Source organism: Pipra filicauda, unplaced genomic scaffold (assembly GCF_003945595.2).
Source record: "Pipra filicauda isolate LSUMZ 115617 unplaced genomic scaffold, ASM394559v2 scaffold11_size5308982_pilon, whole genome shotgun sequence".
Taxonomy (NCBI): Eukaryota; Metazoa; Chordata; class Aves; order Passeriformes; family Pipridae; genus Pipra; species Pipra filicauda.
The window spans coordinates 910309-925038 of NW_024103652.1; positions in this window are offsets into that span (position 1 = coordinate 910309).

Sequence of the window (14730 nt, forward strand, 5' to 3'; positions counted from 1 at the left end):
CACTTGACCTACTCTTCTTCAGGTAAAATAAGTAAACTTCAGCTGCATCGCTGCTGCCTCCATTCATCACCTCTTAAATGAACGGTCAGTGTGGAACAGTACTCCAGAAGTGAGCACGACCAGGTAGATTGATCACAGCTGAGAAATCCTAGTCTGTCAGAGGATTTCTTCTATAGCCAGCTTGGGAAGTGTATAAAGAAATACCAATTAGTAGAACCTGCTTTTTCAAGAAGAGGAGAAAAGCAATATTATCTAATGAGTCCAGCAGAGCTGCATTTTATCTCTGCCTCATATGTGCACAGGGAAAGTGAGGTGTCGGGAAGATACATTGATTGAATCATTTTAATTCCATATTTCTCATTAATATATTGAATTTTACATTATTTAGCTCAAGTAGAGACATTATAAATTTATGACTTTTATCAATCAAGTAGAATTATGGACATATCCCATGCAGTTAACCATCAGTTTTATAGTTAAAGCACAGATTCAATAGATTCAATCTCACATAGATCTCATTGAAAAAAACAGCAATCCTTTCCAAATTACAGCATTTATTTTTCATACATAAAATTGAATTTGATGAGGTTTTAAAAGTAAATTAGTAGCTAATTTAACATCATAGCAATGATAAAATTGGTCTTGTAGAAATTCAGCCGGGGGTTGTTGAGGGGGTGGTGTTGCGTTAGTTTGGTGTTATTTTTGTGGTTTTCTTTTTTTCACTTTTAAACCAGATACCATTATTGAAGTTGTTTAGGTTAGAAGAATATATACAGACATATATACTTTGATATGTATTTATCCCAAATATATGTATCAAATGAAGGAGAAGATGACCAGGAATTCACTGCTTCTTAGAACAAAAAAGATGGGAGAATTAGTGCAAAGACAGCAGAATTAAAACAGAAAATGATACTTTCTTATATGAGCTGAGACTATAATATGGAACTCACTGCCACAGGACATTTTACCTGCCATAAGAAGTACAAGTCTTCACAAAGGATGTAAACAAATTCATGGAAGAATTTTTCATAAAACATACACCAAACAAGCACCTATTAAAATAGGTCTATCAAGACCTATGCAAATATTATATTGCGTATAAAAAGTCCTGATTGCTAGAAGCTGGAGTGGAAGTTTCAGCCCATTCTTGTCCTATATTCACAAGCTCCATAGTGACTGTTGCTAGAGCTGGAGAACTGGAATAAGATGAACACTTTGGTATGGCCTAAGTTAGCCATTACTCTTTTTTTAACTCAGATTTAGTTATTTAAATGTTGCTGAAATGGCAAGCTTCTTTCGAAGTGGGGATAAGGGAAGGATTTTATTAAATAATCAGAATTTAAAAATTTTTATCACAACATTTGCTTTTAATATTCTTTATAATAAAAATTGCCTTTTAAGTCAGGCTGAAGAGTAACACTTTCCTCAGGCAATTCCACATTCAATAGCCGGTTACACATGATTTTCATATTCCCTTATTTTACTGAGCTTGAAATAAATCCTTTCTTCTGTGTGATGTTCCTTTTTCAGACTGATTTTTTCTTCCATTACACTCATTAGGACTAAAGTGAAGATTAACTTTCTCTAATGTAATCATTGTCAGTTCCTTTCAAGTGTTTTCAGCTGTTGAAAATATAGAAAAAAATTAATATTGTCTCTTTTACACTTTTGAGAAAATGGGGATACTGACTACCTTTTGAAAGAGATGGCTCTATTCTACTGGTTCAATTCCCAAATTCTTTCAGATGGAGGTCACCAGGAAAAAAAAAAAGGCAAAAAGAAAGAAAAAGGTGGAAAGGTATTCAAAAAGAAAATTCTTTAACTGAGCAATTACCAAATAAGAGGCTAGGGGAATCACGTGATTGTGGAAAACTTGCAATATTGTCCAACCAGAGTTTGCAGGGAGATACCTCTCTGAAGGTTTTAGTACCCAAACACTCACTGCTTAACCAAATTATTAAAGGATTGCTCTCAGCTACTTGGAGACTTTTCCTTTATAGGCTCCATGTTCAACAGGGGAGGAAGGCAATTCACAAATAGTCAGTGTTTGTTACATAAAATGTGTTGCAAATGTACTATATAAATTTAAAATAACATGATTTAGATCAACCTCCTTGATGAAGAGTACTCAGAGGTCGCTAAAGCTTTGATTTTCCTGTTAGCTTATTTTATAGCGAGTGCTTCAGAAACCATCAAAACTATAATGGGATAGATCAATCAGATTGTTTTTATTGGTCTACTGTGTAGAATTCAATATAGGCAACAAGGGTAGCCTCTGAATCAGACTTTGGAGTAATTTGCACTACACAGTAGCATAGCTTTAGCCTTCAGACTAATAGGAAAATCACCAGTTTGATAATTACTCAATATATATTTTAATCTGAATAGTACATCTGATTAGAATTTACTTTTTTTTTTAAGAACTTCAAAGAATATAATAGATTTCTCTGTAGGTCTTCAAATCTGCTGCAGGATTTTTATTAGGAGAGTTGTGAAAGGCTTTCATTTGCAGTTAAGTCAGAATAAAAAAGTGTGATTTTTTGTATAATTTATTTTATATTTTTTTAAAATAAGTAAAAATATATTTGAAAATGTAATAACAATATATTTTCATGATTGATGAATTGTTTTCATGTGCTATTAGAAAGATTTCATTTGTTCTTAGAAAGTCTGTATGAGTAAAGTCTTCAAGTGACAAATCCATCAGTTACTGAGATGAAAAACTACAGCGTTTCAGAAACTCATAGCCAGAGAATTATTTAGGGTTCTCTGTGGACCTGACACTTATTGCACACCATAAAGGTCATTTTCATTGTTGTAGAAATCTTTGAACATCAGGTAATATAGAACAGAATAGACAAAGAGACACACATGTAAAAAAATACGGCTTTAAGAAAAAAAAGTCTGTTCAATACTAAAATTTTCCTGCGTTCTAGTGGCTAGTTTCCTACGATTACATGTAAAACTGTCCAAAATGGTCAATGCCTCAAAATGTACTCTAAGAATCAGTGCCGTTAGTTTTAACCACACTGTAAATGCTAGCAAATACTGATAATATGTGAATATATCTTTAAGTCATAGTCTTACTTTGATGTCATGTTTGTCTCTGGAAAGGATGTCCTACAGGAGAGAAAGGAAGGCCAGGTTTCCAGTTTGTGTGGTGTGGTCACCACTAATAATGACACAAATGACAGATATGAAGAGCTACTGAGAGGTTTGTCATAAACTGACACTGACAGCTGGGAAACTGTGAGACTTAAAAGTAGTATTTCATACTACCAAAGTACTGAAAAAGAGAATGAGAATTTATAGTGCAGGATGTGAAACAGACTACTTTGAAAATATTAAAGATCCAACTATCACAGTATGTGGTCCTTCTGCATAAGAAATTAAGTTTTGTTTCAGTAACCACTACCTCTAGGAATACACTAATTTGGGGGCATCCCTAAAGTACTAGTATTGTACACTAAGAGGCTTATTCTGCTCGGATTTTCTGCTGAATATATATCTTCAAGGAAATTCTAGAAGACTATGATCCCTGCATGAGTTATTTTCTATGGTAGCTTCAAGCACTATGATAGCATAGATCATTGTGCAATCACACTTCTAAGGGTAAAGGGATGTATGATAGCATAAATACCCTAGGAATAATATGTTTATCAGAATCCTGTGTCAGTGAGGACTAAACACTCTGGACCCTGAGATTGGCTCAGTTGACCAGAGTATGGTGCTGATGTTGCCGAGGTCATGGGTTTGATCCCCATATAGGTCATTCACTTAAGAATTGGACTCAATGATCCTTGTGGGGTCCTTCCAATCCAGAAGATTCTGTGATTCTGTGAGTAGATAAGATCAATTAAAGGCACTTAGTAGGAAAAGAAGCTGGTGGAAAAGTTAGATCAGCTATGCTGGAAACTTGCCTCCATGTTGTCTGAGAGCCTCTAAGGAGAACAGAGGTTAAAAGCTGTGAATCACACATTCACATGACTTAACAGAAACAACCCTAGAGGCAAAGAAAAAATAAATAGTATCTTATTCTATGCTAACATGCTCTCCAAGGATGAGGAGTATTTTGACAGATGTGATCGAGTGAGACACTGGATTGTGCTAAAACTAAGCAGTATTTCTGTGAGACAGGCCTACATCAGACTTCCCCCCGTGAGTCAGGTAGCTGTGCAAGTCATGGTGAATTTTAATGTGCTAGAGAAGGGGCTGATTAAGCAATCACCTTGGGTATCTTCAATTACATTTGTAAAAAATGCCCAGTGGAGAGCTGTGGCTGTGTGAGCTTTAATTTGTAGAGAGCTCAGAAAAGCTCCCCACTTCCACACACGAGATGTCAGATACAAATATTTCTATCCTTGGGATTTGATCCCTGGCTATCTTTTCATTAAAGTAGCACCTAAGGATCCAAGTAAAGCTGCTTTTTCTGATACGCTGTGGATTGTCCCAAGGGTGTAGAATGCCCTCTCGTTCATGAATATAACTGTGTCATCTGCTAAGATAATAAAGTTAACTAGCAAAGGAAATAATTTCCTTTCTGTTGAAGAGAGAGAAAAGAAAAAAAGATAAACAGTTAAATTATTTAGTACCCTTTAAAAAAAAAGGTACAATTAAGCTTTTAGGAAGCCTTCATCACTTTTCCAGTAAATACAATAGGTACAAGAAGATGAAATATCAAGTCTAAAAACTGATTATTACAAACTGCTGCAAAATCCTTGTTGAGCTGGAGAAAATATTACTGTCTGTAGGCATGATGATTTGAGTTATCTCTAACAGTTTAGTTTCTGGCTGATTTGTTAGACATCAAAAGTGTTTCTTGCATTCATTTGGCTTTCAGGCTTTTAATGCATATCTGTCCATCTAAGGATAACAGCCTAATATGGAAGTGTAACATACAACTAAGGAGATAAATGGTTAAATCAGATCTGGCAAAATAGATTTCTTCTTAGAAAACTGTTTGGAATTTAAATAGGGGATATTCTACAGCAGTACTACAAAGTGAGAGTCTGAAAAGGGTCTAAGAAGAGCCTGAAAGAAATAACAACAGGGATCTCCCAGGAAAAGTTTGAATAGATGTTGAGAGATATTAGTTGTTTAGCATAAATAGCTAAGTTTTAAGTGGAATGAGTTACATATAGTTATAATACTGTGTGATTAATATGCAGTTTACCTCGCTTTACTGGCTCAGCATGAGTAGCTAGATTAGACAAAGCCTTAGGCCAAAAGCTCTGGACTTATGTTTAGAGATGTTTTGGGTTGGAATGGAGTAAATTTTCTTAGTAATTTTTCTAGTAACTGGTATAATGTCGTGTTTTGACTTTTATCGATATCAACAATGTTAATAACACACTGATGTTTTGGTTGTTGCTAAGTAAGGTTTATCCTAAATCTAGGGCTTTTTAGTTTCCTGTGCTCTGCCAGAGAGCAGGTGCATCAAAAGCACAAACCAGAATATCAGCAGACTACAGCCACTCGCATAAGCTGCAACTCCTCAAGATAAGAACGATGAACAGGCTACCTGCATGAAAATAGGAAAAGAATCCAATAAGGTGGAAGAAGACCTCAGATCAAAAATGAACATTGGACCAAGAGGCATGTGCAAGGCACATGAGGGAGGGGTGGGTGCATAAATCTGTTGCAGGTGGAGTGGGAGTTTCAAAGTTTATTAGAGAAGCCCTCTTGCTGAGTCACAAAGTGCAAAAAGGACCTCCCTTCTTTCTAAACTCCTTCTCAGAGGGGAGCCTGGGTGCATCTGAATCCAATCTTACCCCCACATGTTGTCAATGAATTAAGTCTAAGAAATTACAGAGGTGTGATTGAACCTTTGTATAACTTTGTCCCGCAGGATTAAGGATGGCAAATCAGATATATTTATATAAAAATGAATTATTTATTATGGCAAATGATTAGACAAAAAGATCTTAATCAGAATTATTTACTACATAGTATAGAAGCTAAAACTACTAGAATAGTGTACTGTACTATATCAAAGCAATTATATTAAAGCTAGCAAAAGAAAGACACAATTATTAGGTAGAGATTGATGTTACCCATACCAATGACCGTGGGCAAAACTCTTTTGCTCAACCTCGACGAGTAACTTTGAGGGGCATTCCCACCAAGGGAGGAATCTCCACACACACTGCAAGAAGGAGCATGTTAGGAGACCCTGCCACTAAAAAGTGGGACGGGGCTTTTATAGTATAAAGGGATTGACTGTCAATCATATGTCTCCAGATCAGCTGTATCAGCTTAGCATTTTTAGATAAAGGTACTTTACCATGTCTGCCACACCTTTACCTCACTGTCAGGATGTTTAACTTTTGGATTAGTGAGTCAGACTGATTTTAGCATAATTCAACACCAAAAGCAACATGACAGCCCCTCTCATTCCACCACTGATAATTTTGCAAAATAGGGCATTATTTGAGTTGGTTTACTGCATTCCTGGCAGAGCATCCTGCTACAAAGTCATAAGGGTATAACTGCCCAGGGTTTTCTTTGGTTTGGGTCCTTCTCTGCATGAAGAAATCATATTTTTAACTTTTTTACTCACTAATGACAAAGACTTTAAATGTGTTAAATGTTACTAATTCATTTTCTGACATCTCAAAATTATTATGTGGTTGATTTTTGTGTTGTGGTTTGGGTTTTTTTTAACTCAAGTAATAAACTGACTTGCCTTAGTAATAAAAAGAAAAAGAAGACACAGGGAAGCAGCTGATAAAAGGGAACTCACAATGCTGACTGTATGTACAAGAGAGAATTATAGACTATATCTGAAATTTTCTTTGCAAAATAAATTCAGATATTTATTACCCACTGAAAGATTTCCATTACAAGTGGAATTTCCCTGGTAGTACATCTCAAATCTTACTAAATTTACTCCAAAATACACTTGACTAGGCATCTCAAGAACAGATGATGACTTTCATATTGCCATTGCTAGCAAAAACACCTGAAATAGATCCCGATATTTGGGACAACATTTACCATGGATGGAAAATGCATTTTACAGCAATGTTGCAAATTCAGTCCACACCTATTGTGACACTCATACACAGCTACAGAAAAAAAAGAGCAAAAAGATAGTGGTAAGTCACTGCTGTTGAGGTCCATATCCTTCTGCAATAAGCTTAACTTCTCAAAAGGCATGAAGCGTAATATTAAGTGAGAAATCGAAACAGGCCTTGGGATAATTCTATTATTCTCTCTACAAGCATATGAGCAAATATAAAAAGAATGTAAGGAGAGGTTTATGAGACAGCTCACAGCATTTGAAGAACTTTGGTTATTCTATTAAAATTGATCCATTTGTAAAGCCCCAAACTTGCCTGGCGAGTTTTTTAAAAGGGAAAAGGCGGGGCTTAGGTACTTCAATACCCTGAGGTGGTGTAAGGGGGAACCTGACAAAGTTCTCGGGAGGTTGTATAACAGACTTTTACTAGCAAATTTTAGAGCATTGAGGTAGAATAAGGTACTTAGAAAATTTTAAAGCAAGCATTCAATCAAAACAAAGCACTTCACAAAACATTGACTTAGCAAGCTCTAACTTTTAAGTTACCCAGATTTTGAAAAGAGGAAGGCAGGAGAAGAGAGAAAGAGAGAAAAAGAGGAAGAGAGAAAAGGACAGAGAAAGATTTATATTCACAGCTTGGATCCAGTGGGGTCTCAGCTGCTATAAAATCCAAAACAGAGGGCCGCAAACACATGTGCACTCGTGCAATTGCTTTTATCTGTTCTGGACTCCCAGGGCCCTTCCCCTGCTGGGTGGGGTTTTCAGTGTGCCAATGGCTTGATGGCTGTTCTGGGGCTGGACTAGGGGCTCCAGGGGCAGGGTGTGGACAAGTGCACCGTTCTACCTACACAGAACTTGCCCTACCCTTCCCACCCCCACTTCAACCCCCCTCCCCCAAATACACACACACATTTCAGTTGTTTTCAGCCAGTAATCATTTTCTCCAATCTCTCACACCATTGGATTAAAAAGACATAATTAACCATCTGCAATTTGGGTGTTATAAGCAGAACCACATAAAGATCCACTCTTTGTTAAGATGAACAGTTACTATTGTCTACTTGTTAACTCAGTGTTTTATGACCTATTATCTAAGAGATGCTGTCGTTAAAAATACTAAGCTTATTAAAAAAAAAAAAAAAACCACAGGAAAAACCATCACAACTACAGAAGACAAGTTGCCTACCTATCTTTGAAGATCTGGCAATACATTTCAAGGTGTTGGCAATATATTTATAGTGTGATGAATATTCCTTTTCAACTTTTTAAAAATAATGAAGGACTAGTAGTTCAGTTTCTATTAACATTAAAAGTCCACATCTGTAGAGGGGAAACTCTGATATTCATACCAAGTGACTAGGAGAATTCACATTCAGCAAGTGCCAGGAAAAGATAAAAAATTTTTTTATAAGTGTTGTGTCTGACACAGGTCTCTCTGACAGGTCTAGGCATATAGCATGTAAAATCTACAAGCTGCTGGAGTATAGCTAAATGCTGTTATCCAAGCTGTCATAACTGTATTGCAGTTTAAAGATATTTCTTGACAAGAAAATTGAGAAAGCTGTCTGGCTAGTAAATCAAAATCTTCCTCTTCTTTTAGTGGCCAATGAGCAGATGCAGTTTGGGTCACAGATAGTATTTTTCACCTTTTGGTCTCCCAACACAAGTACTTGCTTTCTTTATCACTAGCAGTGAAAAGTACCATTATGCACAAACCACTGTTAATTTAAGAATGAAAAAAGTTGCTGAGCAGATAAGGTTCAGAAGTGCAGTCTGTTTTTTAATGATCTCATAATTTAAGATGATATTGCATTTTACTGTGGAATATGTTATTATGTGATTACATTCCCTTGGGGAGATTTAGGAGAAGTAGAAATACCATCAAAAACAAAAGGTACCTGTAACTATTTATTGGCTTGAGAGTCTAAGTTAAAGCTTCCAAATGGGTTCAACATTTCACTTATAGTGGCCACTTATTTTTCTCATTTCCCTTGCAACCCACAAGAGTGTTTATCTCGTCTCCTGTGCTCCCTGCAAGGGGCCTCTGCTTAGCACAGATGTCTGTCAGGAGTGTAAGCAACTGCTGCTCTGGCCAGCATGCTCCCCAGGACATGTGCCATGCTGGGCCTTTCAATGGTCCCTCCAATCAGGGCAGCACAGAACCAGCATCAATCTCTAAAGGTTGTCTCCTATCTCCTGAATGTGTGTTTTCAAATGTTTAAAATTCAGGACTTAGTATCAAGAAGTGTTCCTCACTGCGGCACTGGTTCCAGAAAAGCGTGTCTCCAGAATGCTTAACTTGAAGGGATTTGTCACTTTTTCCTTTTTTTTTTCCTTTTCCGAAACAGTGCTCACTGATGAAGTTGAATAAATTCATTTTCATTCTTATTGCAAAGAGTAACTGGTTGAGAACACATTATTTAAACAAAATGATGTTTTGGGCAAATTTTGTATAATGTGTCCATGAGAATATATATAAAGCAACCTTGAGAAAATCACAGGTTGATACCTATACATGAGACCAGTGTAACAATCTGTGCAAGTAAATGCTTGTTTTTTAGAAAAGTGATCTCAGTGTCAGGGGAGCTCAACAAGTTTATGAAAAGATTTTTCATTAGCAGCTGACTGAATTCAGTGACTTCAGAGGCAGTTTCTGAACGTGTATTCATTTAAGAGAAAAAAGTTGCTAGACCAAATACCAATTTAAATTTTAAAAAAATCTAGAACAAATTTTATGAACTAAGCATCTTGTTCAATACAAGGAATTCATTAAAACTATTTTCATTAAAAGTAATTTCAGTAAGGCAACAGATCTTATGAAGTAAGAGGAAGATGAAAATCACTGAAGAGTTATCAGGCGCGCAACTTAGTCCCAATTCAAAATTATAAAGTGATGAAATAAAAAGAGAAAATCTAAGTATTAATTTTATCAGACTGAAAGATATACCCTGCTCAAAACAATACTGGTTCTGATTCTTCTTCATGTGTTAGCTTATGTACATTCATTTTTTAACTAACCTTGTAAATTTTAGTTTGTATGAGCATTCTGTAAATTTCCATAAAAAATGGGAGTGTTCTTCTACACATATAGAAAATTTCTTCTTTTAATGTTTTGTTGATCACAGTCCAAATAGTCAATATCTGGTTTAGCAGGGGGAATACCGAAACTGAAACCAGTGCACCACTGAAAGCTCAACAAAACAATATTTATTACAAAGAGGTAGCCAACAGAACAAGAAGGCAAGAGACAGGAAAGAGAAGGGAAACAAGCCCCCAGGACAACCCCCCACTCACTCAGGTGTTACTTACGAGGTTGTCTTACCAACCCCAGAATGCTTAGAATTACCCATAGCAGAAGCTGCTTCCGCAGAGCATCAGCAGGCTCACAAGATAGCAGGGTTCCCTGCAAAAGGCAACGTTGTCCTCCATGTGAAGCTTGAGGTATCCTCCCAGGAAGAGCTATCTGCTTTTTATGACGTCTACCTGGGCAGGTGTGGCCAGCACCGCTCAGCGAGAGGCCTTTGGTCCCTCCCCCCGTTATGTAAGTGGTGCCCCTTCTGTGCACACGTGGGTACGTTGGAATTTCCCCACGCCTGCCTGCTACACCTCGGGGGGTCTTTTCTGAATGAGTCTGGGGGCTTACTTCATCATCCTCCGTTTCACTTTCTTCTTCAAATGTCCTTGGAGGGCTGACAGCCAATAGTGAAGCCCCAATTAATTTCGGTTTGTACAAGATGCTTCCTTCAAGGACGAAGTTCTTGTTTATCAGAGCTTGTTTTCTCATAACATGGCAGGAAAAGAACAGACTTTCACAGGTGGCTGGGCCAAACACAGACCAAAGGTAGCAGTGTCTAATTAAGCACAAATACACCTGGACTCTAAGTGGTTTACATACAAAGAATGAATAACCTGTGACAGAAGTGGGAACCTTTTTGATTATGCTGGAAGAGGAAAGGATAAACTGTGTCAATAATTCTTTTCTTAGTTTTACCATCAAATTCCTGCATGAATTCTTGACTGAAAGCTGAATTATGTTCAAATCTTTAATAACTACAGACTGGATCTCCAGAAACATTTAATTACCAAACTCATGCATGCAGATGGATTATTTCACTCTTGTCTTCGAGGAATTATAAACAAGACATTTACTTCTGGATCTTCAAAGAACCTTTAACACCTGATTTCTATAGAAATCAATTAATAACACCCAGACCAAAATAAATTGTTGCTTACTGCTGAGTTTGAGATAAATCCTTAACCACATACTCAGATATAAAGGGACCCTAATAAATTAAGGCATTAGAATAATTTAAAAAACAAGAATAAAAGCAAAAAAATCAACCAAACAAACAAAAAAACCCCCAAAACGCAATAAAACAAAACAAACAAAAAAACCAATTAATTTTACAGGGTCCTAGAGAATGGAAAAGAAACTTATATATGCAATATTATGATAAATAGGGATTATTTCAGGTCAATACATCTCTAAAACACTATATTATGGCGGTTCTGTCAATTATTTTTCATTGGTCTTTTTTGAATTACATTCATTGAACTTAAAAACAAATGTTTCAATAAATCTAAGGGCTCTTATTCAGAACACTATACAGTTATGCATTTCCATCCTGTGGAATCAAGCGGTCTCTAAACAACTGCTTGAAAAGAAAATATGAGTATATGGAGGGGCTTAAACTGACACGAGTATATGTACCTAAAGAATGACAGCCTTCACGCTGTATAAAGTATTTTGTTTAATTGCTGACCCTTTTCAGATATTCATTTAATAGGTACTATTCAGTAACTAAATCATGAGAGGAGGCGTTAAAGTCATGCAGTGTAAAAGGAAAACTATATAGAAATTATATACTCCCAGTCACATAGATGCCAACAGTTATAAAAGTGAAAAAAAAAAAAAAAAAAAAAAAAAAACAAAACCCTAGAGGCATACACACACACACAGACACACTTTCTTCACTTCCAAACTTCTCCAATGAGAAACTCTATGAAAGAACTCAGATTTATAAGGGGCATGGTTCAGAAAGCATATTGACCTAAAAATGCCTTGGACAAAAGTTATCAGAAAGAAAATAAATCTAACACACAGTTTTAAGGCAGACAGTAATAAATACTTTTTTCTCTGGCAATGTATATACCTGAGCTGTCAGGCCCCTAGAAAAATAGCACCTCAATCACTGTCAAGCTCTGTTATTTCAAGTGATTGCTAACTTTAGTTGGTTGAAGTTTCAGTCAAGTTGCTTCATCATGAATAAAGAGGCATCGAGTACAGCTTTTCTGTTGGGGACTTCAATAAGGGTTAAGGATTAACTACACACAGTACGTTTTGTACAATCTTGCATGAGAAAATGCACCCAAAAAAATTCAGCTAGTAATCAGATCCCAGTTCCTCAACTCCAGAGTTCCTCTTTGTAATTCAATCTTCAACCAGAAATGACCAAGTCAGATTTTACAGACTTCTCTTGTACCATTTGTTTCTTCCTTAGTTTGCATTTCTCAAGCCTTGGAAAGCCTCATATGTTTTGCAAGAGTAACTGTTCAAATTAAAATGGAAACTATTTCTAAATCTGTTCATTTCAGTATATGCTATTTTTAGAGTACTTTAGCTGACCTTAAGAATCTTTTACCCTGCTCTAAGTACATACAGCAGGATACCATAAGTCATACAACAGCATAAAAATCTAGCATTTGCTGTAAGTTAGAATTATGATTTTCTTCATACTTCTTAGTAGAAAGAAATTTTACAATTGATTTCATGATAATTGAGTTTAAAAACTCAGAATGTAATTTAATGGAATTTTAAATGCTGAACTTACTGGAATACTTTATTCGTCACAAGGTCTAGGGGTTTAGAATTGACTAATAGACAGTGATGATGACAAATCAGCGTAGCAGGGTTAATTTCTCAGAGTTGCACTGGATTTAGTCAATCAGCCCTCAGAATAATGGAATTGCACAGCCAAATTCCTCCACTACTAGGAGAATTTAGGAATAAGAGACCTCAACTATTTTTTTTTTGAGACACTTTCTAATGGTATTGAAAAAAAATAAACCTGAGGAAGTCACAGCAGTTTAATTCATCTTCCTTTCCCTTTGAAGTTGCAATTAGGATCACAGTTTATAGATGTTTCAGGCATAGAATTAATTGCCTTTATTGGACGATCTAAAAGTATATGTGTCTGTTTAGTGAAAGAACTTTAGCATACACCTAGAGAGAAGTTGTAACACTAAACTAGCTGCTTTCTTGGAAAAAAAACCACAACAAAACAAACAAACAAACAAACAAAAACAAAAACAAAAACCAAATCAAAACAACACCTAGAATTCCCAAGGTAAAAATAGTTCAAGCACTTCAAAAACCAAGAAAAAAATTATTTTTTTGCCAATAATAATAAAATTTCCATTTTTATCTCATGTGCAGTTTGCATTAATGAGTCAAAAAATATGTCATTCTGTATCTTGCCTCACCAACAGTAGAAACTAAATTAAAATTGAGCCATAACATCTCATGATGATGTTTCTTAAATTCCGTGTGTAGAAATGTACATACCTATCTGTGTGTCTTTCCAAGTTTGCATTTTTCAGCCTAATTAGAACAATGAATCCTAGTAGTCAGTCGTGCTCTCACAGTTACTTGCTTTATGCTTTACCTATTTCTACTTATACTGGTTAAAGATTTTCATAACAGAACTCTGACCAACCCAAAATATTCCTTTCTTTCATGCCCCTTCAGCAGTAACCCCAACCTACAAAACCTTTGGCTACCCTGAGGAGCAGGTCAGAATTTGGAAATTCTGTTCAGCCTGTGGTTCAGAAGTACTCTTCTGGGGGGTTATTTATTTAAAAATTGTCACATAAGTGTGTATAATGTCCCCCTCCTGTGGACAGCTACAAGAGCCATGGTAGATTGCATGTGGACAGCGGCTGAGTTACCTGGAGAAGAAATCCACGTGTGTTTTACTCATTTAAGGTACTTAAACATCCACTATCCTCCACAAACCTCCACTGTCTGAAATGCATTTTATGCAGCCACATGTACCCAGTGGGAACCATCTTTGTGTTACAAGAACTGTAATGTCTCAGATCTTCAAGTCACACATATGTTGTTACATGGGAGGTTTGTATTATATTTTTGTTTAATAGACACAAACTTAACTACAAAGGATTTGTTAGTGATGGTCTAATTATACCTTTATGTAAGTATACTTACTTATATTAAAACTTCTCAATAGTACACTTTTTAAGGTGCTTTATAAATTAAATAAGCCAGAAATATTTCTAAATTATAATGGGAAATGCATCTGTGCCATAATCCCAAAACTGAATTTCACTGATCAGTGTTTCCTTCTCTTATCTTAATTTAAAATACACACATGTAAATAATCAAGCACGTGTACCAAAAACCCTTTAAAGTCAGATGGTACCAGGCAAAATTCTGTGTCATTTGCATTTCTACTGCTTAATCCCTAGGCTTTAGACTGGAAACTGCATTCCTTCACTTTTGACAGGTAGATTAGAGATGACCGTCTTTCTCCAGCACTTTTTAAATGCGTCCTGTTATGATTTAATTACCTTTATTCCTCCTTTTCTCTTTTGGTTTATGGCCTAGAACAGCAGCCTTGGCAATGAATCCTTTAGAATAAGCCATTGGCCTCCATTATGAGAAATTCTTATAACTGCACCAGTGTTAG